The sequence below is a fragment of the Mangifera indica genome, chromosome 10, assembly GCF_011075055.1.
Source record: "Mangifera indica cultivar Alphonso chromosome 10, CATAS_Mindica_2.1, whole genome shotgun sequence".
Lineage (NCBI taxonomy): Eukaryota > Viridiplantae > Streptophyta > Magnoliopsida > Sapindales > Anacardiaceae > Mangifera > Mangifera indica.
In genome coordinates, this window is record NC_058146.1 from 10,383,995 (window position 1) to 10,410,355 (window position 26,361).

At 36.2% G+C, this 26,361-nt stretch overlaps 1 pseudogene; it reads left to right on the plus strand.

Moving 5' to 3' along the window:
- Positions 1-1,839: 1,839 nt before the first annotated feature.
- On the plus strand, positions 1,840-26,149 carry LOC123226721 (annotated as a pseudogene).
- Positions 26,150-26,361: the final 212 nt, after the last annotated feature.

Genomic DNA, 26,361 nt, shown 5'->3' on the forward strand with positions numbered 1-26,361 from the left:
TTTTTAAAATTGAAAGAATTAATTTATGACCATTTAATTTACAAATACGTTGATTGAAAAGGAGGGAGGGAGAGAGTCGATAGTTAGTGATGGGAGGTTGGTCACTAGAGATGAAAAAATGCAAACCCAAGTTGAATAAGGGTTAAACTGAGATTTTTTAAAACTCTAGAGGTAACTATTATGATAAAAAGATGAGAGTTTGCAACTCTAAATTTGGGGAGGGGAAGAATTAGTTTTTTAATCTGAAAAATATGAGGTTTGGGGTACAAATAATAATTACAAAACTTGAGAGATTCATAATATATGTTCAAATAAAATTTTTAAATAAAGACTTTATTTCTAACAATAACAATGAAATTTAATAGATGACCGAATACTTGGATTCATAGTTTACAAAATCGGACTGAACCAATCAAATCGTGAATCGATAGTTCAAACGGTTTCTAAAGTTAAAAAAATCCGTTTAATGGATGTTTATGGACTAGACTGCAATTGGATTGGCAGTTCGTTTTTGATTCGCGGTCCAATCTGGTTCAGCCTGCTTTGGTCCTCTATAATAAAAAATATAAATTGAAAAACAAAAATCAAAACCAAAAACACCTCTCCTCCAACCCTTTCTTTTGCATTGCCGATGTTCTTCTCACGCGTTGCTTCTTCTTCAACTTCGACTCTTCCTGCAGAAAGAGCTTTCAAATCTCAAAGTTTTATGTGCTATCACCAGCGGGGACACTCACCATGTGCCCTTCTTGTGAAAGGATTGGTGGCATTGCTGATAAGGCTCCATATTCAATGGCTAAATCCCTTTGCCCATTCGACCTGCCTGGCCCCTCTTCTTGTTGTTTGCTTTTATTATTTTGGTGATCCAACGACTCTTATCCAATCAATCAGATTTGAAGACATTTAGCAAATATTTAGCCACATATCTACGTTTTATTTTAATCATAAGATAATACAATTTTGGTCACATATTGACTTAGAAATGAAATCAAAGTTAAAACCTAGTACTTTGTTGATTTAATTATTAAAAATTATAATTTTATTTAATCTGAATGCATATTTTATGTATGTTTATAACTTTATTTTATAAACTAATAAGTGGACTCTACTGTAAATTTATATATTTCATATTTATAAATTTGTAAACTAAAATAAGTATATTTTGCTATTATAAATTATGAATTGTTCATATTCTTATACAAAATTGAAAATTCGATTTGATCAGTTGGTCAAAATGGTCTAATCAGTTCATCCAAAATCAAACCTCAAAATAGTTTATTATTCAGTTTGATTTTTAAATCTTTGTTTAAATTTTCAATAATTAGCGAATGAATAATTAAGTTTACATCAAATCTAGATGGAAAATAGTCTTTCGGCCTTTGATGAATAAAATGTTATTGTCCAAAAAACTTTAGGGCTGACGACATGCTTTGCTAAAACCTCAAATGGGACATTTAGTTCTGGGAATGTTTTATTATTAAAATTGAAAGAATTTGAAGATACATTACTTTAAAAATTATTAGGTAATCTTTTAATACCTAAGTTATATGTGATAATCAAATTACCTCTTATATTACCTGTCACATCACCATTGATAATAAAAAATTATCAAAATCTTTTATTACTTAGTAATATAAATAATAAAAGATAGATAAGTAATCTTTAATCTCGCTCAACCAAACGCACCCAAAGAGTTTCATTCCATGATCCAACCAAATTCCACCAAAATATTCTCAAAATTTATCAGTTATGGTCACCACTCACCCTATATGAAACGATATCATTTTCCTTTTCCAACTAGAATCATCAAATTTATTGGGTTTTAAGAAGGTTAAAATTAAAATGAAAAGAGGAAAATTGGGTGTACGGTGGCCTTGGAGGCCTCATGTGGCCGCTGCCAAGACTCCCATAGGGTATGTGCATATTCCTACATTTTTGGAATGTTTAAATGTGGTAGTGTTGTTTACAAAGGTTTGTCAGACCATAGAGAAAGAGCTTGGTAAATCCATCGACGATGTCTTCATGGATTTTGTTAGAACTCTTTTGGCAACAGCATCAGTAAGACCCTCCTACTATAATTAGTCGTATTAGCTATTGAATCAGTCACTGCATTATGGGATTTTTATGTTTTACGCTATGCAGATTGCACAAGTCCACCGTGCCAAGCTGATTGATGAGCGCGATGTTGTTGTCAAAGTTCAACATTCGGGCATCAAGACAATTATCTTAGAGGTTTTATATGCTTTTGTTTATAAAATTTTGATGCTAAGTAAAAGTTGCAGTGATTAAATGGTTTTTAGGCATGGCCTAATTTTATAGGACCTGAAGGATGTAAAATACATTGTCGACTAGATAGCTTGGGCAGACCCTGTATATAACTTCAATCTTGTTTTAGACGAGTGGTGCAGAGAAGCTCCAAAAGAACTTGAAGAGGGTATGCTTATGTTAGAAAAAGAGTTTATGTGAGGACAAAAGGAAGGAAGAGAGCTACAATGGAGAGAACAAGTGGCCAAATGGGGGAGCTAACAGATGGCAAAAACCTGTTGGAGAGACAAGCAACAGACAGTAAAAAAAGATGTAGTGCCTAGGCCTTTAGAAAAGAGGACCACTGAGAGAGTGTATGCTGAGGTGGCAGCCTTAGAGGAAGAAGACAATTATGAAAGCATAGGGGAATATAAGCAGGAGGAAGAAAAAGGAGCAGGGGAGAAGAAAATGGAAAAAGTAGAGCATTGAAGGAGAGTCCCAGCCTCTCGAAAGCTGGTGGAATTGTTGTTGAGTTTATTTTTATTTTTTTCTGTAATGACTCTTAAAGAGTGTTTGTGCTAGCACTGGGTTGATGGGAACCAAACTGAATTCACTTTTAAAGTACTTATTAATAGAAGAAAACTAATTTCATTACTGTTACATTGAGTTACATCTGATTTACAATCAGCAATAATATCTACATTACATTCTCACACTCTCTACATCTATTTCTCACGTTGGTATCTTCATCCACTAGAGTTGAAGTAGTCAGCTTGTAGTGGCAGCACTAGGTTCCTATCATAGTGGTATTAGAGCATTACCAGAATGGAGGCTAGGGTAGAGGGAGTTGAGAAAGAAATAGGAAGGATGAAAGAAAGTTTAGAGGAGATGGGTAGACAGATGGTTGAGATGAACAGAGGAATGAGTGATCGAATGGATAACATGGAATCGAAGGTGGAATCCCTTCATGGGTACCTCCATGAGTTACGAGATGCCATCGTTGGAAAGGAGAATGAGAATAAGGGCAAGGCTCCAATAGGTCAGGGGGCATCCCCTTCTTATTCGCTACCGCCACCACCTCCAATAGAGGCAGAAGCTCCACCTGTCACAGGAGAAGTGGAGACAAAAGGTGGACATAGAGCAACCTCAGGGGACACCACTCGAGGTCGTCGAGATACCCTTTACCGATGTTTAGACCTTCCCATATTTAACGGCGACGATACTCTCAAATGAATTTTCAGGTGTGAAAGGTACTTCGATGTCAACCATTTGGACGAATGAGAATGACTCACAACGGTTGGGGTATGTATAGAAGGTATCACTCATGGGTGGTTGAAATGGAGAGAGAAGAGAAGGAGGTTTCGGAGTTGGGAAGAGTTTAGGAACCTTGTGTTCAAACGTTTTCGATCAAGGCACAAATGAACCCCTTGAAAGGAGTTATTGGCTCTTCGACAGATAAGTTCAGTTCACGAGTATCAGTGTCGATTTGAGTTACTGTCGTCGACGGTGGATGACATGACGGAAGAGACCTTAACTAATTTATTCATGAATGGCTTGATGGATGGCATCCGAGCAGAGACCAAATTGTTTCACCCATCTGACTTAGAGGAGGCGATGCAGCGTGCAGGAGAAGTGGAGGAGAAGAATGAGATAATTGATGGAAAGTAAGGAGTATGACCTGACTCGACTAACCCGAAACAAGCAACCAACCCCACCCATTTCACAGGCCCATTTACCTTTAACAGCCCAGTAAACCAGTACTTGAATCGAGCCCAAAGCCAAACCGCGTCTAGCCTGACCCCACCGTTCATCTTAATCCCAGTCGTAATACATATCAGACCCATCAAACTGGTTCCATCAGAAGCCCCAAAAATTTTCATCCCCCTCCTCCAACTCATATAAACCAAACTCCGTTGGTAACCTCCACAACCATGAGGGCTCCCATGAATTCAGTCGCGTCTTCTTCCACTCTCCGACGAGATGGAAACCCACGATGACTCTCTAACGAGTAATACCGAATAAAGGTAGAGAAGGGGTTATGCTTTCGTTGTGATGAAAAATTTATACCTGGTCATAGATGCAAATACTGACAGCTAAAAGTGATGATAGCTGGTGAAGAAGAGGAACAAGAGGAGGAAACTGAAGAGGAAGAGGAGTCGATGTCGGTGAAGGAAAGAGAGATAGAGGCTACTTTAAACGTAAGCTCTGTGGTCGGTATTCATAAGCCTAAAACTATGAAAATCTTAGGGTCGGTTAGAGGGAAAGAAGTGGTGGTTCTCCTGGACAGTGGAGCTACCCATAATTTTATTTCGGAGCAGTTAGTGACGGAGTTGAGAATTCCAGTAAAGCCCATAAGATTTGTAGTGATCTTGGGAGATGATCGTAAAGTGAGCGGAGTGGGAAAATTTGAAAGAGTCAAAGTGAACATGCAGGGAATCAAAATCACTCAAGATTTCTTGCCTTTCCGTTTGGAAGGGTTGATGTTATTTTGGGAATTGACTAGCTCAGTAAATTGGGGGAGGTAAAGATAAATTGGAAGCATCAAATAATGAAATTCATGTGGTATGGCAGCAGGGTGGAATTGAGAGGTAATGTATCATTAACTCAATTGGAAATGTCACTGAAAACTGTGTTGAAGTCTATGTGGGAAGGTGGAGAAAGCTACTGGATTGAAGTGAGACCAGCCATGAAAGAAGTGGCAACTAAGGAAGAAAATATTGTGCTAGAACTGAATAAATTATTAGAAGAATTCTATTCCCTGTTTTCAGAACCACAAGGTTTGCCGCCCAATCGCACTAAGGACCATGCAATACGTCTAATGGCAGAAGCTTAACCCCATAATATTTTCCCTTACAGGTATCCACACTACCAAAAAAATCAAATTGAAAGGATTGTCCAAGAAATGCTCGTGGCTGGAATTATTAGATCGAGCACAAGTCCGTTTTCGAGCCTGGTAATTCTCATGAGAAAAAAAAATAGTGGGTGGCGATTTTGTGTTGATTATCGGGTATTAAATAAGATCACAATCCCTGACAAATTTCCCATATCGACAATTGATAAGCTTTTAGATGAATTGGTTGGCACGAAGATTTTCAGTAAGTTAGATCTTAAATCTGGCTATCATCAGATACGTGTTAGAGAAAACAACGTCGAGAAAACTGCCTTTCGAACACACGAAGGGCATTACGAGTTTCTTGTTATGCCTTTCGGACTGTTGAATGCTCCAACGACCTTTCAAAGTGTGATGAATGAAATTTTCAGGCCTCATTTGCGTAGGTTTGTTCTAGTGTTTTTTGATGATATACTAGTGTATAACAAGGGAGTTCGGGAGCATTTATTACACCTTAGGGAGGTGTTACGGTTGCTGCAGGAAAACAACATAGTAGTTAATAGAAAAAAGTGTTCATTTGGGTGTGAAAGAATGGAATATTTGGGGCATTTGGTCACCAAAAATGGGGTGGAGGTTGATCCAAGAAAAATTGAAGATAAGCAAAATTGGGCCACACCGACGAACTTACGGGAATTGAGAGGGTTTTTGGGGTCGACAAGGTACTACCGTAAGTTTGTTAGGGGCTATGGGAGGATCGTAGAACCTCTTACGAACTTGCTAAAAAAGAATGCCTTCCAATGGAGTGAAGAAACACAAAGGGCTTTTGAATGTTTGAAGGCCGCTATGATATCTACTCCCGTGTTGGCCATGCCTGATTTTTCAAAAGAATTTATTGTGGAGACTGATACTTCCGGGCAAGGGTTAGGTGTCGTGCTCATGCAAGAAGGGAAGTCGATTGCATTTCTAAGCAAGGTGTTATCCCTAAGAAACAAGGGAAAATCGGTGTACGAAAAGGAGCTAATGGCGATAGTATTAGCTTTTCAAAAATTGAGGCATTACCTTTTAGGATGACATTTTAAGGTACGAACGGATTAGAAAAGTTTACGTTTTTTAACCGAACAACAGATAATTGGACATGAACAGTAGAAATGGTTAATTAAGATGTTGGGGTTTGACTTTGAAATTGTTTATAAACCGGGGTGCGAAAACAAGGCAGCAGATGCCTTATCCAGGAACCCAAAATTTAATAAAGAAATGAAGGCCATTTCTGTAAACAAAAGGCATTCAGCAAGAGGTGTTAAATGATGCAAATCTCCAGCAGGTGGTTCAACAAATAATTAATCAGCAAAGTGGTTATAAAGGGTATTCACTCAAAAACGGCACTTTTCTTTACAAAAACAGATTAGTGTTGCCGAGGCAGTCACGACTTATTCCTCAACTTTTGGCGGAATTTCACGCCTCCCCCTACGGCGGACATTCAGGTTTTTTTAGAACATATAAAAAGGTCAAAGCAATATTATTTTGGGAAGGGATGAAAAGGGACATTAAGCAATATGTAGCATAATGTGAGATATGCCAACGAGTTAAATACAAGGCAGCATCTCCAGCGGGTTTTCTGCAGCCACTGCTGATTTCGTCAAATATTTGGGAAGATCTTTCAATGGACTTTATAACCGGGTTGTCAAAAGTTAAGGGGGCAGATGCTATACTGGTGGTTATCGACAGGCTCCCGAAGTATGGACACTTTATCGTAATTCGCTATCCTTACACTGCAAAAGAGATCACTGGAATTTTTATAAAAGAAGTTATGTGACTTCACGGCTTTCCCTGATCCATTGTCACGAATTGTGATCGCATCTTCATGAGTAACTTTTGGTTAAAGCTGTTTAAGGCAGCAGGAACAATTCTAAAATTTAGCTCGGCTTTCCACCCCCAAACGGATGGACAAACTGAGGTTGTTAATCGGAGCATTGAAGACTACCTTTGTTGTTTTTGCTGGGACCAGCCAAAGGCATGGGTTAAATGGTTGACGTGGGCTGAATATTGGTATAACACGAGCTTCCACAGTGTAGCCAGGATGACACCATTTAAAGCCATATATGGGAGAGAACCACCACCTCTGTTGAGACTAGTGGAAGAGGATTCAAAAGTGGAGGAAGTGAATGTAATGATTCAAGAAAGGAATTCAGTCTTGGATCAGCTAAAAGTGAATCTCAGCAAGGCATAGTCTCGAATGAAGAAAAATGCAGATAAGCATTGTAGGGAGGTGGTGCTCCAGGTGGGGGATTATGTATTTCTTAGACTACAACCTTACCGATTTTGTTCGTTAGCTTCCCACTGCAATGAGAAGCTAAGTCCACGTTTCTATGGGCCGTATAAAGTGATCAAAAGAGTAGGAAAAGTCACATATAAGTTGAAACTACCAGAGACAACACTAATACATCCTATATTTCATATCTCACAGCTCAAAAAACAGGTAGGAGCGAAGACTACCTGTCAGCCACTACCAGTTGGGTTAAATGAAATAGGGGAGTTGGAAGTACAACCTTAATGAAGCTGAGTGAAGTATGCAGCTGCTGGAATTTATTTTGATATATTGAAGATGTTGACAAACTTTCTTATCCATTTTGAGTTGTTTTAGTTTGTATTTAGTTAGAATGTAACCAATGCAGTCTTGGAGTTATTAGAGCAGGTAAGTTTTTGGTTTGCTTTGTAAGAAATTGGATGGTTTAGCTTAATTTGAGCTGTTGTGTACTTGTATTAAGTAAGATAGGATGTATATAAATATATTATTGAAATGATGGAAAAAAAAGAAGTAACCTTTTACAGCGAAAAAGACTTCTTCCGTTCTAGCTCTGTTTTTTCTTCTGTTTTTTACGTTTTTTCATGCTTTCTTTGCATACAAATCTCTATTAAAAACCAACAATTGGTATCAGAGCCTTTTGTCTTTGTAAGGGCCTGTGTCAAGGAAGATTTGTAGAAGTGTTAGAAAAAAGGAACTTAGCAGTAACCATGGCTTCCAGTAACTTTACAGGAATGACTGCACCAGTTTTTTCTGGTGAAAACTATGCAGCCTGGGCAGTAAAAATGAAAGCCTATTTGAGAGCTTTCGATTTGTGGGATGTAGTTGAAGTGGATAAGCAGCCAAATCCACTACCTGAGAATCCAACACTAAACCAGATTAAACATCACTCTGAGGAGACAGTAAAGAGGTACAAAGCTTTGTCTTGTATCCATTCTGCTATTTCAGAAATTATGTTTGTAAAAATCATGGCCTGTGAAACAGCAAAGGAGGCATGGGATAAGCTAAAACTAAAGTTCTATGACAATGAAAAATCAAAGCAAATGCAGATTTTCAACTTGAAAAGAGAGTTTGCTTTACTTAGAATGAAAGATGGAAAATCAATCAAAAGTTTCATTGATAGATTGATGAAGATAGTGAACCAGCTTACTCTTCTTGGAGAAATCACTTCTGAAAGTAAGGTTGTGAAGCAAGTGTTAGTAAGTTTACCAGAAAAATTTGAAGCAAAGATTTCCTCTTTGGAAGATTCAAAGGATATGAGCACTATGACTATTTCAGAATTGTCCAATTCATTACAAGCTGTGGAATTGAGACAAGCCTTTAGAGATAATATTACAGTCTCTGAAGGAGCATTTACAGTAGCCCAATCATAAAAAACACAAGCTGGTTTCAGTTCAAACAAGCAGTATGTTCAAGAGAAAGTAAAGGAGAAGAAGGATGGATATGATAAGAGGCAAAGAGGAAAGAAAGGCAGATTCTCACCTTGTCTGCACTGCAAAAAGACTTGCCATACAGAAAAGTATTGCTGGTATAAACCTGAGATTCAGTGTAGAGGATGTAAGGAGTTTGGTCATATGGAAAAGGTGTGTAAGAACAAAGGAAAAACAACTCAACAGTAAGCTCAAGTTGCTAAAAATTTGCAAGAGAAGGAAGAGCATTCTGAAGAGCAGTTGTGTAACCTCTCCTAACCATTGGGTGTGTTACAGAAAAACGGCATGAGTTCCCCTATTTTAGAGGGCCCGGGGAATATTTTTTTGTTTTTTCTATTTAATTATGCCCTGTAACACTCCCAATTTGTAATTCACACAAACCAGTCCTAGCAATCGACTGGATTTTTATCACATAATCATAATAAATAAAATAAGTACATAATAATAACTATCATAAAAAATTATCACCCACAGAAACTTTATAACTAATTTTCCAAACTAGTCATATATATATATATATTACATATACATCATAACATTTAAGTCAACAAAAATATGGTGTCTTCCTCCCTTAGCCTCATGTCTCATTAGTGCTCCCCGGGAACCTTTGCTGCATTTCTTTACCTGTAAAATATTAAATTAGACGGAGTGAGCGACTATGGCTCAGTAAGAAAATCATACTAAACACTTAAAGTATTTCATACCAGTATTAATCTTTTATAATCTTTTCCATACTCAGCGTGTCTGAACTATTTACAACAAAATAATTGACACAGAACACGCATTTAACACATATCATAATTCTTTTCTTTCACACATTTATTCATTTCCTTACTATACAAATATGATTCACTCGTTATGATTTATGCATGTATGAGTGTCATGACTTTTGTATTTTCTGATCATACATTTTTCTCAATTCTTTATCGGCCGCATAGGCTTGTATGTATGATTCTAATGCAATTTACTTTCATAAAATATTTACTAATTTGTTTCTCTCTCTTTCTTATTGACCGGTCTAGACTACATATGATAGTACTTGCAGTCATCATACAAAGTATAATTCTCTCTTACACGTAAATTTTTTTTTTCTTTGCTGTCCACACAGTACAGCTGATATTTTTTTCTTTTGCTGTCCACACAGTACAGCTGATTTTTTTTCTTTGCTGTCCACACAGTACGACTGATTTTTTTCTTTGCTGTCCACACAGTACAGCTGGTTGTCCATACAGTACAATCGATTATTTTATTTGCTGTCCACACAGTACAGCTGACGTGTAAAGATTTTAAGTATGTTTTCTGCTTTCCTGTATCATATGAGTCATTATAAAACCAAAAATACTTACTTTCCATTTTCTGAAAGCATGCATGACTTAGAAAATATTTTTCCTCTTTCTTTATTTTTTTCTAAATCATGCATGTGTTATGATTCCTCATGTATGCATATATAATCATAATATAGAATATGCGCATTTGTTATTTTTCCTTATTCTTTTCATTCCTTATCAAACATCATATTCTCTTCTCATGCATTTATATATCTCATACATTTAATTAATTTCAATTATACAATATAGGTTTAATATAAGGGTTATTTCACATAACATGCACATAATTAAGCAACATTAACCTATATCGTATAAAATGACATTTTTACCCTTATGGCCAAAATTACCTTTTTACCCTTATGGCCAAAAATTACATCCTGAATCCTAATGAATTTCTTTATCCTTTTAAGCATAAATCACCTTAATTCTAATACCTTACACACTTATATAAGTTAAGGTTATTTAAATAACCTAACTCAAATTTACTTCAAGTATGTAAAGTATGAAATTCTTACCTTTTCTTTGCTAAATAGATGATTTAAGCTTATTCACCTTCTTTTCTTCTTTCTGGCAACCTTAATCAACCAAAAATATGATCATCCATCAAACTCCCAAATTTCACATATCTTAAAAATTAAATTTCTTACCTTAGAACTGACCAGAATTGACAGATCTACACTTTTTATAACTGGGGCCTTTGGAAATTAGGTGGTTTAGCTAGGTTTTTGGACGAATTTTGGTTAAGGGAAGTTTTTAGCTCAAACAATGGAGGTTCTCGGCAAAATGGAAGAGAAAATGAATAGAAATAAGTTTATAAGCCTATTGGACCATTTTGCCCTTAAGCTTTTCCATAAATTACTATTTTATCCTTAGCCAATTACCAAAAACCCTTAGCACCACCATATAATTTCAAGTGTGCCCTTCAATTTTAATTCCCACTTTGTCCCTTGAATTTTTATAAAATGACCAATTTACCCCCTTTGAAAAATATTGCTCATTTATTAGTTTTCTCTAATTCTTTTGCAATTTCTTTACACAACAAGTTATAAAATCCATTCTAGGGGTAATTTTGGAAGTGGAGTTTACTGACACACCTGAATTCGGATGTTACATTTCTTCCCCCCTTAAAAGAATTTCGTCCTCGAAATTTAAACAAATAAGTTGGAAAATCTCTCTCTCATTTGTTGCTCAACCTCCCATGTGGCTTCTTCCACCTTATGATTCCTCCATAATACTTTCACTAATGGAATTGTTTTATTTCGGAGCTCTTTTATTTTTCTGTCTAGTATCTGTACTGGTTGCTCCTCATAAGCTAAATCTTCTTTTAATTCCACATCATCTGATTTTAAGACATGTGAAGGATCGCTAATATACTTTCTCAATAAAGAAATATGAAATACATTATGAACTCGATCCATACTAGGTGGAAGTGCAAGTCTATAAGCCACCTTGCCCACTCCTTCTAAAATTTCAAATGGGCCAATAAATCTTAGAGCAAGTTTCCATTTTCTTTCAAATCTCATCACATGCTTGTAAGGGGCTACTTTCACAAAAACTTTGTCACCCGGTTGAAACTCTACTTCTTTCCTTTTCAAATCTGCATAGCTCTTTTGTCTGTCCTGAGCTTGCTTCAATCTAGTCTTGATAATCTTTATATCGTCAACCATCCTCTGGGTTAATTCAGGCCCAAGAACTTGACTCAAATCATCTCGCTCTCCTATATCATCCCAATGTAATGGGGATCTACACTTTCTTCCATAAAGAGCCTCATATGGGGCCATTTTAATGGTGGACTGGTAACTATTATTATATGCAAATTCGATCAATGGAATCATTTCATGCCAGGTCATTTTATAATCTAAACAACAGGCCCTCAACATATCCTCTAGTATTTGATTCACCCTTTCTGTTTGGCCATCTGTTTGAGGATGATATACTGTGCTAAATGCCAACCTAGTACCCATTGCTCTTTGTAAGCTACCCCAAAAAGCTGAAACAAATTTGGGGTCTCTATCTGACACAATAGTTTTGGGTACACCATGTAATCTCATAATCTCCCGTATATAAATCTGGGCCAATTGATCTGAAGCAAAACTATCTTTCACTGGAATAAAATGGGCTGATTTAGTCAATCTATCTACAATCACCCATAATGCATTATAGCCTTTTTGTACTCGAGGTAGGCCAATGATGAAATCCATTGAAATATCTTCCCACTTCCATTCAGGAATACTAAGTGGGTGAAGCAAACTTGAAGGTCTCTGATGCTCGGCCTTGACCTGTTGACATACCAAGCATTTAGCTACATAGTCACCAATATTTTTCTTCATACCTATCCACCAATAAGTTTTCTTTAAATCCTGATACATCTTTACTCCCCCAGGATGAGCAGTGTAAAGTGTATCATGTGCTTCACTTAGGATTTTCTTTCTCAATTCCAGATCTTAGGGAATACATACCCTGTTTCTGAACTTGAGCACTCCATCTATCATTTGAAACTCAGTTGTTTTCCCTTCGCATATCTATTGACTTATTTTCTGGCACCATAAATCTTCTACTTGCTTCTCTTTTATTTCATTGAAGAGATTAGGTTGAATTTCCAATCTGGCCACTTGACTTCTTATCACCTCAATCTGTTCCCTCTGAAACTCTTTTTGCAACTCTATCTGAATGGTGAGGTGAGCTATGGCAATCTTTCTACTCAAGGCATCGGCTACCACATTTGCTTTACCCGGTTGATATTTAATATCACATTCATAATCTTTGACTAGCTCCAACCATCTTCTTTGTCTCATGTTCAAGTCTTTCTGAGTGAAGAAATATTTTAGACTTTTATGGTCGGTGTAGATATTACATTTAACTCCATATAAATAATGCCTCCAAATTTTTAAAGCAAAAACCACTGCTGCTAACTCTAAATCATGGGTAGGGTAGCGTGTTTCATAATCTTTTAACTGTCGAGAGGCATACGCTATCACCTTACCCTTTTGCATCAGCACGACTCCCAAGCCATTATGAGGCATCACAATAAATATCATAATCTACACCTTTCTCTGGCAATACTAAAATAGGAGCTGTAGTCAACCGTCTTTTTAGCTCTTGGAAACTTTTCTCACAAGCTTCAGTCCATAGAAAAGGAGTTCCTTGTCTAGTAAGAGCTGTAAGTGGCTTGGCTAACCGGGCAAAACCTTGAACAAATCTTCTGTAATAGCCGGCTAGCCCTAAAAAGCTTCTAATCTCTTTCATAGTCTTCGGCCTCACCTATTCAAGTATTGTTTCTACTTTACTGGGGTCCACAGCTATACCTTCCTTAGTAACCACATGTCCCAAAAATACTACTCGATCCAAACAGAATTCACACTTAGAGAATTTGGCATACAATTTCTTTTCTCTCAATCTTTGTAGCACAAATCTCAAGTGTTCGGCATGTTCTTCTTCTGATCTGGAGTATATCAAGATATCATCAATAAATACCACCAGGAATTTGTCAAAGCAATCATGAAATACTCGATTCATTAAATCCATAAAGATTGTTGGAGCATTAGTCAATCCAAAGGGCATTACCACAAACTTGTAGTGCCCGTAGCGAGTCCGAAAAGCTGTCTTTGGAATATCCTGCTCTGCAATCCTCACCTGGTGATAACCCGACCTCAAGTCAATTTTGGAGAACACAGAAGCTCCTTTCAATTGATCAAATAAATCATCAATTCGAGGCAATGGGTATTTATTCTTCACCGTCAGTTTATTCAACCCCCTGTAATCAATGCACATACGAAGCGACCCATCTTTCTTTTTGACAAATAGTATGGGTGCTCCCCAAGGAGAGTGGCTAGGTCTAATAAAACCCTTATCTAAAAGTTCTTGCAACTGTTTCTTTAATTCTTGTAATTCAGCTGGAGCCATTCGGTAAGGGGCTTTTGAAATTGGGGCTGAGCCAGGTTCTAACTCGATACTAAACTCCAACTCTTTCTCTGGAGGTAAACCTGGTAGCTCATCAGGAAAGACATCTGGGAAATCTTGTACTATTGGGACATCCTAAACACCCAATCTTTGAACATCATGCTCATGTACCACATGAGCTAAATATCCCGTACACCCCTTTTTTAATAATTTTTGTGCTTTTACATTACTGATTATCATACTAGACTGATGACCCTCTCCAAAAGTAAAGTAATCCCCATTATCAAGTTGGAATCGAGCCTTTTTCTTTCTACAGTCAATCTCGACTCCATATCTTTCTAAGAAATCCATGCCTAAGATAACATCAAAATCGGGCATATCAAAGACAATCAAGTCCACCTTTAACTCTCTCCCATGTATCACTACCTTCTCGTCTTTTAGCATTTTATCTGTAATCACACTCCCCCCATCTGGCATCTCAATTCTAATGGAATGGGTAGATCTAACAGGCACTAAACCTACCCTTTCAATAACCCCTGGTGTAATAAAGGAGTGTGTAACTCCTGAATCAATCAATGCATATAAAGAAACAGAGTGGAAAAAGAGTGGAAAAAGAGCTGACCAGTAACTGCAGATGGACTAGCCTCCGCCTGACTATGGGTAGCTGTATAAACCTGTGCATTAGTACCTTTTCTTGGTTGCACTGGTGGAATTAGGCTTTGTGGTGGTTGTATCTGAACTGGCACTTCGGTACTTTGGCAATCTTTTGCTATATGCCCTGGTTGTCGGCATCTATAACAAATCACCTGTTTCTGCTGGTACCAACATTCCCCACTATGACGTCTCCCACAAATCTGACATTGGGGAATATTTTCTTTTCTAGGCTTCTTATCACTCTTCCAGCCTTTTCTATTTGCTTTTGACTGGAATTTTCTTTTTCCTCTATTGTTTCTGAAACTGGAGCCAATTGAGCTACCCCCTGATGTTGTAACTGGTGCTGAAATAGTCAATGAAGCAGGTAAAGCTGACTGACTTGGCATCACTGTTTGGGGTACTGTCAATGATAGAGGTGTTGACATAGAAGGTGCATTTCTGGGTAGCTTATTAACATATACCTCCAACCTCAATGCTCTCTCCAATGCCTCTTCATAAGTTTGAGGAGGTTGTGGTCCAGCTAACACATGCAAGGCTATCTCTGGTCTAAGGCCCTGAAGAAATCTGTCCAGCCAGAGACTAGGGGTACTCACCATACCTGGAGCAAAACTGGCTAAGACATCAAAACTGGTAGAGTAATCCTTTACTGAACCCTCTCCCTGCTGTAAAGAAATAAACTCTTGAACTTTGACTGCTACCACATCAGCTGTTCTGTATTGGGCCTCAAATACCCTTCTAAAGTCTTTCCAGGTCATCAGATCCACATTTCTGGTTTCTTTAACTAGGTCCCACCATACGCGGGCCTCTCCCCTCATCAAGAAACTGGCATACCGAACTTTTTCTCTATCAGTCATAGAAAATAAATCCATAGTACTTTCCACTTGCTTGATCCATTCATCAGCCACTAAAGGATCTTTAGTACCTTTGAATTCAGGAGGGGTATGCTGATTAGGTAAGGAATAAATGGGCTCAAGTCGCTTTTGAGCTCTAATTTCTCCTCTTCTTTCATTCCTCATTTCATTTCTGATTTCTTCTATGACTTCCTCATGAATCTCACTTCTAATCTCATCTCGAATGGCATCTCTGGCTATATTTTCAGGTGTGGGTCTATCTTGACTCTCAGTCAACACTTGACGGACTATATCTCTTATTTCTGCTAGCCCAAATCCTGAACCAACTGACGGGGCAGGGTTAGACGGTTCTCCCGTCTCTCTCTGAATACCTCTTCCACGACCCCGTCCTCGTCCTCGTCTTGTGGTACTCATCATCTAATAATTGCGTAAGTGTAATTACATAATATTCTATTATTTGAATACAGGTAAAGAAAATAACTTACTGCAGTCGATTCTCGGGAGCTAATCTGTGAGACATGAGGGGCACCTGTGCAATATTAGAATGCAAAACCATAGATATATTGTATTATATTACCACACATTATATTATATCTTCCTTTAAGCGCCCAAAATCGCGCTCTGATACCAAAAATGTAACCTCTCCTAACCATTGGGTGTGTTACAGAAAAACGACATGAGTTCCCCTATTTTAGAGGGCCCGGGGAATTTTTTTTGTTTTTTCTATTTAATTATGTCCTGTAACACTCCCAATTTGTAATTCACACAAACCAGTCCTAGCAATCGACTGGATTTTCATCACATAATCATAATAAATAAAATAAGTACATAATAATAACTATCATAAAAAATTATCACCCACAGAAACTTTATAACTAATTTTCCAAACTAGTCATATATATATATATATTACATATACATCATAACATTTAAGTCAACAAAAATATGGTGCCTTTCTCCCTTAGCCTCATGTCTCATTAGTGCTCCCCGGGAACCTTTGCTGCATTTCTTTACCTGTAAAATATTAAATTAGACGGAGTGAGCGACTATGGCTCAGTAAGAAAATCATACTAAACACTTAAAGTATTTCATACCAGTATTAATCTTTTATAATCTTTTCCATACTCAGCGTGTTTGAACTATTTACAACAAAATAATTGACACAGAACACGCATTTAACACATATCATAATTCTTTTCTTTCACACATTTATTCATTTCCTTACTATACAAATATGATTCACTCGTTATGATTTATGCATGTATGAGTGTCATGACTTTTGTATTTTCTGATCATACATTTTTCTCAATTCTTTATCGGCCACATAGGCTTGTATGTATGATTCTAATGCAATTTACTTTCATAAAATATTTACTAATTTGTTTCTCTCTCTTTCTTATTGACCGGTGTAGACTACATATGACAGTACTTGCAGTCATCATACAAAGTATAATTCTCTCTTACACGCATATTTTTTTTTCTTTGCTGTCCACACAATACAGCTAATATTTTTCTTTGCTGTCCACACAGTACAGCTGATTTTTTTTTCTTTGCTGTCCACACAGTACAGCTGATATTTTTTTCTTTTGCTGTCCACACAGTACAACTGATTTTTTTTTTCTTTGCTGTCCACACAGTACAACTGATATTTTTTTCTTTGCTGTCCACACAGTACAATCGATTATTTTATTTGCTGTCCACACAGTACAACTGGCGTGTAATGATTTTAAGTATGTTTTCTGCTTTCTTGTATCATATGAGTCATTATAAAACCAAAAATACTTACTTTCCATTTTCTGAAAGCATGCATGATTTAGAAAATATTTTTCCTCTTTCTTTATTTTTTTCTAAATCATGCATGTGTTATGATTCCTCATGTATGCATATATAATCATAATATAGAATATGCTCATTTGTTATTTTTCCTTATTCTTTTCATTCCTTATCAAACATCATATTCTCTTCTCATGCATTTATATATCTCATACATTTAATTAATTTCAATTATACAATATAGGTTTAATATAAGGGTTATTTCACATAACATGCACATAATTAAGCAACATTAACCTATATCGTATAAAATGACATTTTTGCCCTTATGGCCAAAATTACCTTTTTACCCTTATGGCCAAAAATTACATCCTGAATCATAATGAATTTCTTTATCCTTTTAAGCATAAATCACCTTAATTCTAATACCTTACACACTTATATAAGTAAAGGTTATTTAAATAACCTAACTCAAATTTACTTCAAGTATGTAAAGTATGAAATTCTTACCTTTTCTTTGCTAAATAGATGATTTAAGCTTATTCACCTTCTTTTCTTATTTCTGGCAACCTTAATCAACCAAAAATATGATCATCCATCAAACTCCCAAATTTCACATATCTTAAAAATTAAATTTCTTACTTTAGAACTGACTAGAATTGACAGATCTACACTTTTTATAACTGGGGCCTTTGGAAATTAGGTGGTTTAGCTAGGTTTTTGAACGAATTTTGGTTAAGGGAAGTTTTTAGCTCAAACAATGGAGGTTCTCGGCAAAATGGAAGAGAAAATGAATAGAAATAAGTTTATAAGCCTATTGGACCATTTTGCCCTTAACCTTTTCCATAAATTACTATTTTATCCTTAGCCAATTACCAAAAACCCTTAGCACCACCATATAATTTCAAGTGTGCCCTTCAATTTTAATTCCCACTTTGTCCCTTGAATTTTTATAAAATGACCAATTTACCCCCTTTGAAAAATATTGCTCATTTAGTAGTTTTCTCTAATTCTTTTGCAATTTCTTTATACAACAAGTTATAAAATCCATTCTAGGGGTAATTTTGGAAGTGGAGTTTACTGACACACCTGAATTCGGATGTTACAAGTTGTTTACCGTAGACTGCCATAATACTCAATTTCATTCTCGAAATTGGCTACTAGACAGCGAATGCACTAATCATATGACTTTTGATAAAAGCATTTTTCGGTATGTTTGATAAAATTTCCAATGTCAAAATTGGAAATGGAGAGTTGTTGCAAGTGCAAGGAGTGGACACTGTGGCTATCAAAACAATTTCAGGTACAAGATTGATCAATGATGTGTTACTTGTTCCTGGTATTGCTCTTAATCTACTAAGTATTGGTCAAATGTTAGAAAATAATTATTCTCTAAAATTTGACAATAAAAAATGCCATGTGTATGACTCAAAAGGAATAGAAGTAATGATGGTCGATATGATGCATAGAAGTTTTTGCTTAGAGCTAAATGATGTGAATGCTCAAGCACTTGTTAGTAGTGATGATGAATCAGTTAAATGGCATAAAAGATTAGGCCATTTTCATGAACATGGACTCAAATTGATGACTGAGAAAAAACTTGCTGTTGGGATGCCAAAGGTGGCAATGATGAGGAAAATATGTGAAGCTTGTCAATTGGGAAAGCAAACAAGGCTTGCTTTTCCAAGGAATGAAGCATGGAGGGCCAAGGAGAAGCTGCAGTTAGTGCACACTGATGTGTGTGGCCCTATGTCAGAAAATTCCTTAAATGGCAGTAAGTATTTTGTATTGTTCATAGATGATTTTAGTAGGATGTGTTAGGTGTATTTCATCAAACAAAAATTTGAAGTTATTGATGTGTTTGTGAACTTCAAGAAGTTTGTAGAAAATGAATGTGGATGCAAACTAAGAATGATAAGAAGTGACAATTGAGGAGAGTATACTAATGAAAAATTTGAGAAATTTCGCAAGGAAAATGGCATCAAACACCAGCTCACTGTCCCATATACTCCTCAACAAAATGGGGTGAGTGAGAGGAAAAATAGGACTGTTATGGAAATGGGAAGATTTCTTTTGTTTGAAAGCAATCTGCCAAAGAAATTTTGGGTAGAAGTAGTAAATACTGCAGTCCATTTGCTCAATAGGCTGCCAACAAGAGCATTAAAAGATAAAACACCTTATGAAGCTTGGTTTGATTTAAAGCCAAATGTAAGTTATGTGAGAATATTTGGCTGTGTTTGTTGGACTTTTATTCCAGACGTGAAGAGAGAAAAATTGAGCAAGAAGGCTGAGTTAGGTATATTAGTGGGCTATAGTGACAAGTCCAAGGCATATAGAGTATATCATCCTTCAAATGGTAAAATTGGCATTCATAGAGACTTAAAATTTGATGAAGAATCAGTGTGGAATTGGGAAATAAATGCAGCCCAAAGGAAGATAAAGGAGGAGCCAATTGTGCACAATGAAAGAAAAATAGAAAGTGAGCAGCAAAATAGTAGTGATGATGAAGATAAAACAGTCAAGATGAAACCACTTGCTGATATTTATAGCAGGTGTAATTTGGCAATGATTGAACCTGCTAATTATGAAGAAGCTTCAAAGTTTTCTGGTAGGAGGGCAGCCATGCAGAAGGAGATAAAAATGATATAGAAAAATGAAACCTGGAAATTGGTTGATAGGCCACTTGATAAACATGTTTTAGGTGTCAAGTGGATTTACAAGACAAAGCTAAATGCTGATGGTTTTGTAAAAGAGTTAAAGGCAAGACTTGTAGTGAAAGGCTCTGCACAAAAGGAGGGTGAAAATTATTCTGAAACCTTTGCACCAATTGCAAGGTTTGATACTATTAAACTTCTAATTGCATTTGCTGCTCAAAAGGGCTGGTTTCTTCATCAATTAGATGTCAAGTCATCTTTTCTCAATGGTGACTTGAATGAAGAAGTGTACATAGAGCAAGCTCCTGGGTTTGTGAGAAAAGGAGATGAAAGGAAAGTGTGTTTGCTGAAGAAAGCCTTATATGGCCTGAAACAAGCTCCAAGAGCCTAGTATAGCAGAGTAAACACTTATTTGATGAAGCTTGGTTTTGTGAAAAGCTTGAATGAAGCTACATTATATGTGAAGTCAGAAAATGATGATGTGTTAATAGTGTCCATTTATGTGGATGATCTTCTGATTATAGGTAGCAATGCAAATCTGATCACTTGGCTAAAACTGGAAATGCAAAATGCATTTGAAATGACTGACTTAGGAAGACTCAATTTCTTCCTTGGCATTGAAGTTTTGCAATCAGAATCTAGGATTTTCATTAGCCAATAGAAATATGCTAAGGAATTAGTGAAAAGGTTTGGTATGGAGAATGCAAAAGGGGTTGAAAATCCTCTTGTAGTAAGTCAGAAACTGAAAAAGAATGATGGATTTCCAGAAATTGAATCTGCTGTCTTCAGAAGTTTGATAGGATGTTTGCTTTATCTAACAGCAACTAGACCTGATATAATGTATGCAACAAGTTTGCTTTCAAGGCTTATGCAAAGACCAAGCCAAGAACATTTTAAAGCAGCAAAAAGGGTCCTCAGGTATGTCAAGAACTCTGCTGATCTTGGAATATTATACAGCAGAAATTTAGAGGTCAATTTACATGGGTTTGTTGATAGTGACTGGGGTGGCTCAATGGATGATTTAAAGAGCACCTCTGGTTACATTTTCTCTCTTGGATCAGGATCAATTTGCTGGAATTCAAGAAAACAAAGTGTTGTTGCTCAGTCTACTACAGAAGCAGAATATATAGCTGCTGCTTCTGCAGTAAATCAAACCATTTGGTTGAGAAAGATATTAGGTGATTTGCATGAAAACAAATGAATGCAACACCTATTTATTGTGACAACAAGTCTGCTGTGGCTATAACTAAAAATCCAGTTTTTCATGGCAAAACAAAGCATATTAAGATCAAGTATCATGCAATAAGGCAAGCTGAAGAAGAATCTGAAATCCAGCTAATTCATTGCAGTTTAGAAGAGCAATTGGTTGACCTGTTGACAAAAGCTGTTAGCACAAATAAATTTGTTCAGCTAAGGAACAAATTGGGAATGGTAAGTAAGTTTGTCAAGGAGGAGTAATGAAGCTGAGTGAAGTATGCAGCTGCTGGAATTTATTTTGATATATTGAAGATGTTGACAAACTTTCTTATCCATTTTGAGTTGTTTTAGTTTGTATTTAGTTAGAATGTAACCAATGCAGTCTTAGAGTTGTTAGAGCAGGTAAGTTTTTGGTTTGCTTTGTAAGAAATTGGATGGTTTAGCTTAATTTGAGTTGTTGTGTACTTGTATTAAGTAAGATAGGATTTATATAAATATATTATTGAAATGATGGAAAAAAAAGAAGTAACCTTTTACAGCGAAAAAGACTTCTTCCGTTCCAGCTTTGTTTTTTCTTCTTTTCTCTTCTGTTTTTTGCGTTTTTTCATGCTTTCTTTGCATACAAATCTCCATTAAAAACCAACAAACTTGAAGAAGTGCTTACTCACAGGTACAATCAGCATGGGGAGTTAGAACTCTTGATTAAGTGGAAAAATTTACCTACTTGTGAAAATTCTTGGGAGCTCTTTGTTAAAATTAAACAACTCTTTCCTACTCTGCACCTTGAGGACAAGGTGCCGGTTGATGGAGGGGGTAATGTTAGAGAAAGAGTTTATGTGAGGAAGAAAGGAAGGAAAAGAGCTGCAATGGAGAGAACAAGTGGCCAAATGGGAGAGCTAACAGATGGCAAAAACCTGTTGGAGAGACAAGCAACAGACAGTAAAAAAAGATGCATGCCCAGGCCTTCAAAAAAGAGGACCACTGAGAGAGTGTACGCTGAGGTGGCAGCCTTAGAGAAAGAAGGCAGTTATGAAAGCATAAGGGAATATAAGCAGGAGGCAGAAAAAGGAGCAGGGGAGAAGAAAATGGAAAAAGCAGAGCATTGAAGGAGAGTCCCAGCCTCTCGAAAGCTGGTGGAATTGTTGTTGAGTTTATTTTTATTTTTCTCTGTAATGACTCTTAAAGAGTGCTTGTGCTAGCACTGGGTTGATAGGAACCAAATTGAATTCACTTTTAGAGTACTTATTAATAGAAGAAAACTAATTTCATTATTGTTACATTGAGTTACATCTGATTTACAATCAGCAGCAATATCTACATTACATTCTCACACTCTCTACATCTATTTCTCACGTTGGTATCTTCATCCACTGGAGTTGGAGCAGTCAGCTTGCAGTGGCAGCACCAGGTTCCTATCAGCTTATTTTTTCCTTGAATGGGCAGAGGATCTTTTCTCTTTTTTTCTTTTTTCAACAAAAAGTGGCTGTTTTCTGTTCCTGCAAAATGTGATACGTGCATGAGTTTTGATAAGATAATTAGGGAATGTCCTTGCATTTACAATGTATGGATTAATTTTTTTTGTTCATGCTCACCGATTTTTCTTATTGATGCTTGTTTTGTGTTTGTAGAAAATGCTAGAACTGTGTATGCCAATCGTTGCTGCAAAAACAAATGCGAACATAACAAGTCTGCCAATTCAGTGGATGTTCTTGTTCCCGAAGTTATTCAGGCATGAATTTCTCTACTGATTCAAATTTAAAGTGCTGGGTCTGCATTTTGGGGTTTAGGTGACTCACTGTTATGTTAAATTTGCAGAGTGAAAAGTCTGGAATATTTGTTTATGCTTTTGTTATCATAAGTTATGACAAAAATTTTAGAGAATATCTAATGAGGCAGAAAACTTTTGTCCCAAAGAAAATAATTTCAAGTTTTATATTTCAGGCATATTCTTTTAACAAATAACCCTGCCTTTTCATTTTCAAATGCTTAATATTCATTTTTTTTTTCTTTTTAAATTCTCAGTCAACTGAATCTGTCCTCATGCTGGAGTATATGGATGGGATACGTTTAAATGACTCTGAATCTCTGGAAGCTTCTGGTGTTGACAAGCGGAAAACTGTGGAAGAAATTACACGTGCATATGCCCACCAAATTTTTGTTGATGGATTTTTCAATGGTGATCCTCATCCTGGTATTTGTTCTCATGTGATTTCTTTTATTTATCCTTTATGTCTTAAACAGTATTTTTCACCTTCAGAATGAATTCTAATATTAGCACTACAATGAAAATTGGTTTTTTCTGATTACTACTATACCACTTGTTCTACAGTCAATTCCTCTGACCTACTTCAATGCTTTCCTGGGTGTTTTAATGCAGGAAATTTCCTTGTTAGCAAGGAGGCTCCCCACCGTCCAATTTTTGCTTGATTTTGGGCTCACGAAGAAACTATCAAACTCTGTGAAACAAGCACTTGCAAAATTTCTTGTGTACATTAAATGAAGCTAATCGCCTTGTGTACAGAAAACCAGGGAAACCATAACTCAGGAAAAGGTAAGAAGCATGAAACATATACAGGAAAAGATGCAGTTTGCCCAAAAAGAAATTAAACGCTTTGATCCTGTAAGGCCATACCATCTCCCTTTGTCGGTATGTTTGTCTAAGACATTCATAAAAAATAAACATTTATATTTTTATAACATAGTTAAACACTTTGGTTCTAGTTTGATGCCTTCCCTGGTGATTTTGTGATGTTTTCAAAAGTCCCTACTCTTCTTAGAGGTATGGTATAGAGGCCTCAATTGCTTATGTATTTTTAACCAACTGTGCATTTTTACCTCACTGTCTAACATTGTTCAGGTCTTTCATCTATGATGAAAGTTCGCATTGTATATCTGGATATTATGAGACCATTTGCTGAATCTGTTTTAGAAGGGTCAGTTCATTCTAAACTTGATATGTCATTTCATTGAATTTGCTACTGTCATATATCTGACCACAATGTAATTTAACTGCTTAGAAACATGAACAAGGGACCAGCAACAAATCCCCAGTGGATTTATGATTCTCCAACCCATTCTGAAGTGGAGGCCAAGTTGACGGAATTCTTAGTTCAGTTGGGGAACGAGGACAAAATACTTGAATTTAGGTCTGCATCAATTTTAATTTTTGCATGACAGCTTAATAACCTGAATGGTATCTTCCCAATTATTTCATTTTCAAAGCTTGAAATATTTTTTTTGTTTACTTTCTATATCTTTCCCTTCTATTTCTAGGGTTGTTAGTTTTCCATGCTTGGGGCGCTATAGTAGTCTCAGTTAACAGAGAATAAGTTGATTGAGCCCATTGACTTTTTTAGAAGCCTTCATTTTTTTCCAATTATTTAAAGTGTAACCAGTTATTAGATGCAAAATAATAATAATAATAATGATTATTATTATTAAATACAACCAATAAACAATGGCAACTAATTAATGCCTCTATCCCCTAGAGAACATTGGATGATCCGGTATTTGCAAATGTTGTTGATATGATATAAGTTGTTGAGCTACTTTTTTTTTGGTATGGTGACGTTTAATATGTTGCTGGAAATAGATTTGTAAGTAAATGCAGGACTTTGCATATAACAAACCTGATTACCTGTGTTGCTTTATAAATAATAACACTTATTTAGTCTGAAATTTATGCGACTCATCCAAAATACTGGAAGTGGAGATGTCTGCTGAATGGCTAGTAGAGCTAATCTCCAAAATCTTTAAATCATGAAAATCACCTATATTGCTGCTAGACAAAGCAATGAAGCAAAATTATGTGTTTGGATTCTAAGTGTAAAGTATGAGATTTAGATCACATAGTGGAAAGTATGAACAACTACTGTGGGGTTTATATGACCTTGGGCTCTCCTATCTCAATAGCTAATTTTTAAAGTGTGATTCTTCTAAGGTTCGTATCATTTGGTATTAGAGCTATCACTATATTTTTCAGTTGCAATTGTACGGTGCAGGTAGTGACGTCGTCATTACAGTGTTCACTCGAGATTAGTAGGGAGCCAACGTATAGTCAGCCCGCTTGGGCATCGGGTTGCAGAGCATGATAGTATGTTAAGATCACAAGTATAAGGTATGAGACTTAGATCCCACATTGAAAAATATAGACAACTATTGTGGGGTTTATATGGTCTTGGGTTCTCCTATCTCAATAGCTAGATTTTGAAGTGTGGTTCTCATAAAGTTCGTATCACGATACTCCCAGATGGTTGGTAACATTGGTTACCTTGAGAGACTTACTTTGGTTGTAGACATGAACAAAACCTTAATCTACCTCTCTAAGATTAAAGTGGAGAGTGCTATAAATAATATGTTTATACTATTTTGATATCAAGAGAAAGTTTAATAGGAATAGGCATTTATAGTGAATATTGAAGAAAAATATGTAACGTTTGTTGGATTATTAATAAGCTTATTTCTCTAATTTTGGATGCCAAAATATGAAAAAGCAGAATTGAAGCCACAATTATTCTTCATTTTTTATGAGATTTTCATTAATGATGTCTTCAGGTTTGTGCGCATAAAGATGGTAAGGTGATTATAGATACTGCTGCCGCAGTGCTTGGTAGATATGATCCTCGTCCTGTTCAGCCTGATAGTCTTTTTAATGTTCTTTCAGTAACAAAGGGCATTACAGCAGGATTGTTAGGTACTCAGGCGTGGGTGGATCAACAGGTTTCTGTGACATAAAAAACAGATTTGCTATAGCAGTGTCATTGAATAAATTGTCATATGGTGTTACAACTGCAAGAATCATGGAGTTGGTTTGTTCAGAGCTCAATATCCCACTGCTAGTGGAGTATGGTAAAATCAAGGACTTTGACAAGCCTCTCACTCGCTGAAATTGAGTATCTCATATTCCCATTGTATAAATTATATCCTCATCTTATATTGCTTCCACAAAAGCTGAATAAGTATACATTTCAAACAAGTTATGATATTGAAAAGATAAAGAGGTATTGTGATTCAATAGAATGGTTGGAAGTGCCAGTGAGGAGAAAAGAAATAAAACTGAAGTATAGAGGAAAAAAAAAACAAGTTTAAAATTAAAATAATAAAAATAATATGATTAGTTTAGGATATTTTTGTAATTTCAATAAAAATAAGATACTTACATTAAGTGTTTAGGATAATGGGTCGACAAAAAATATTTTTAA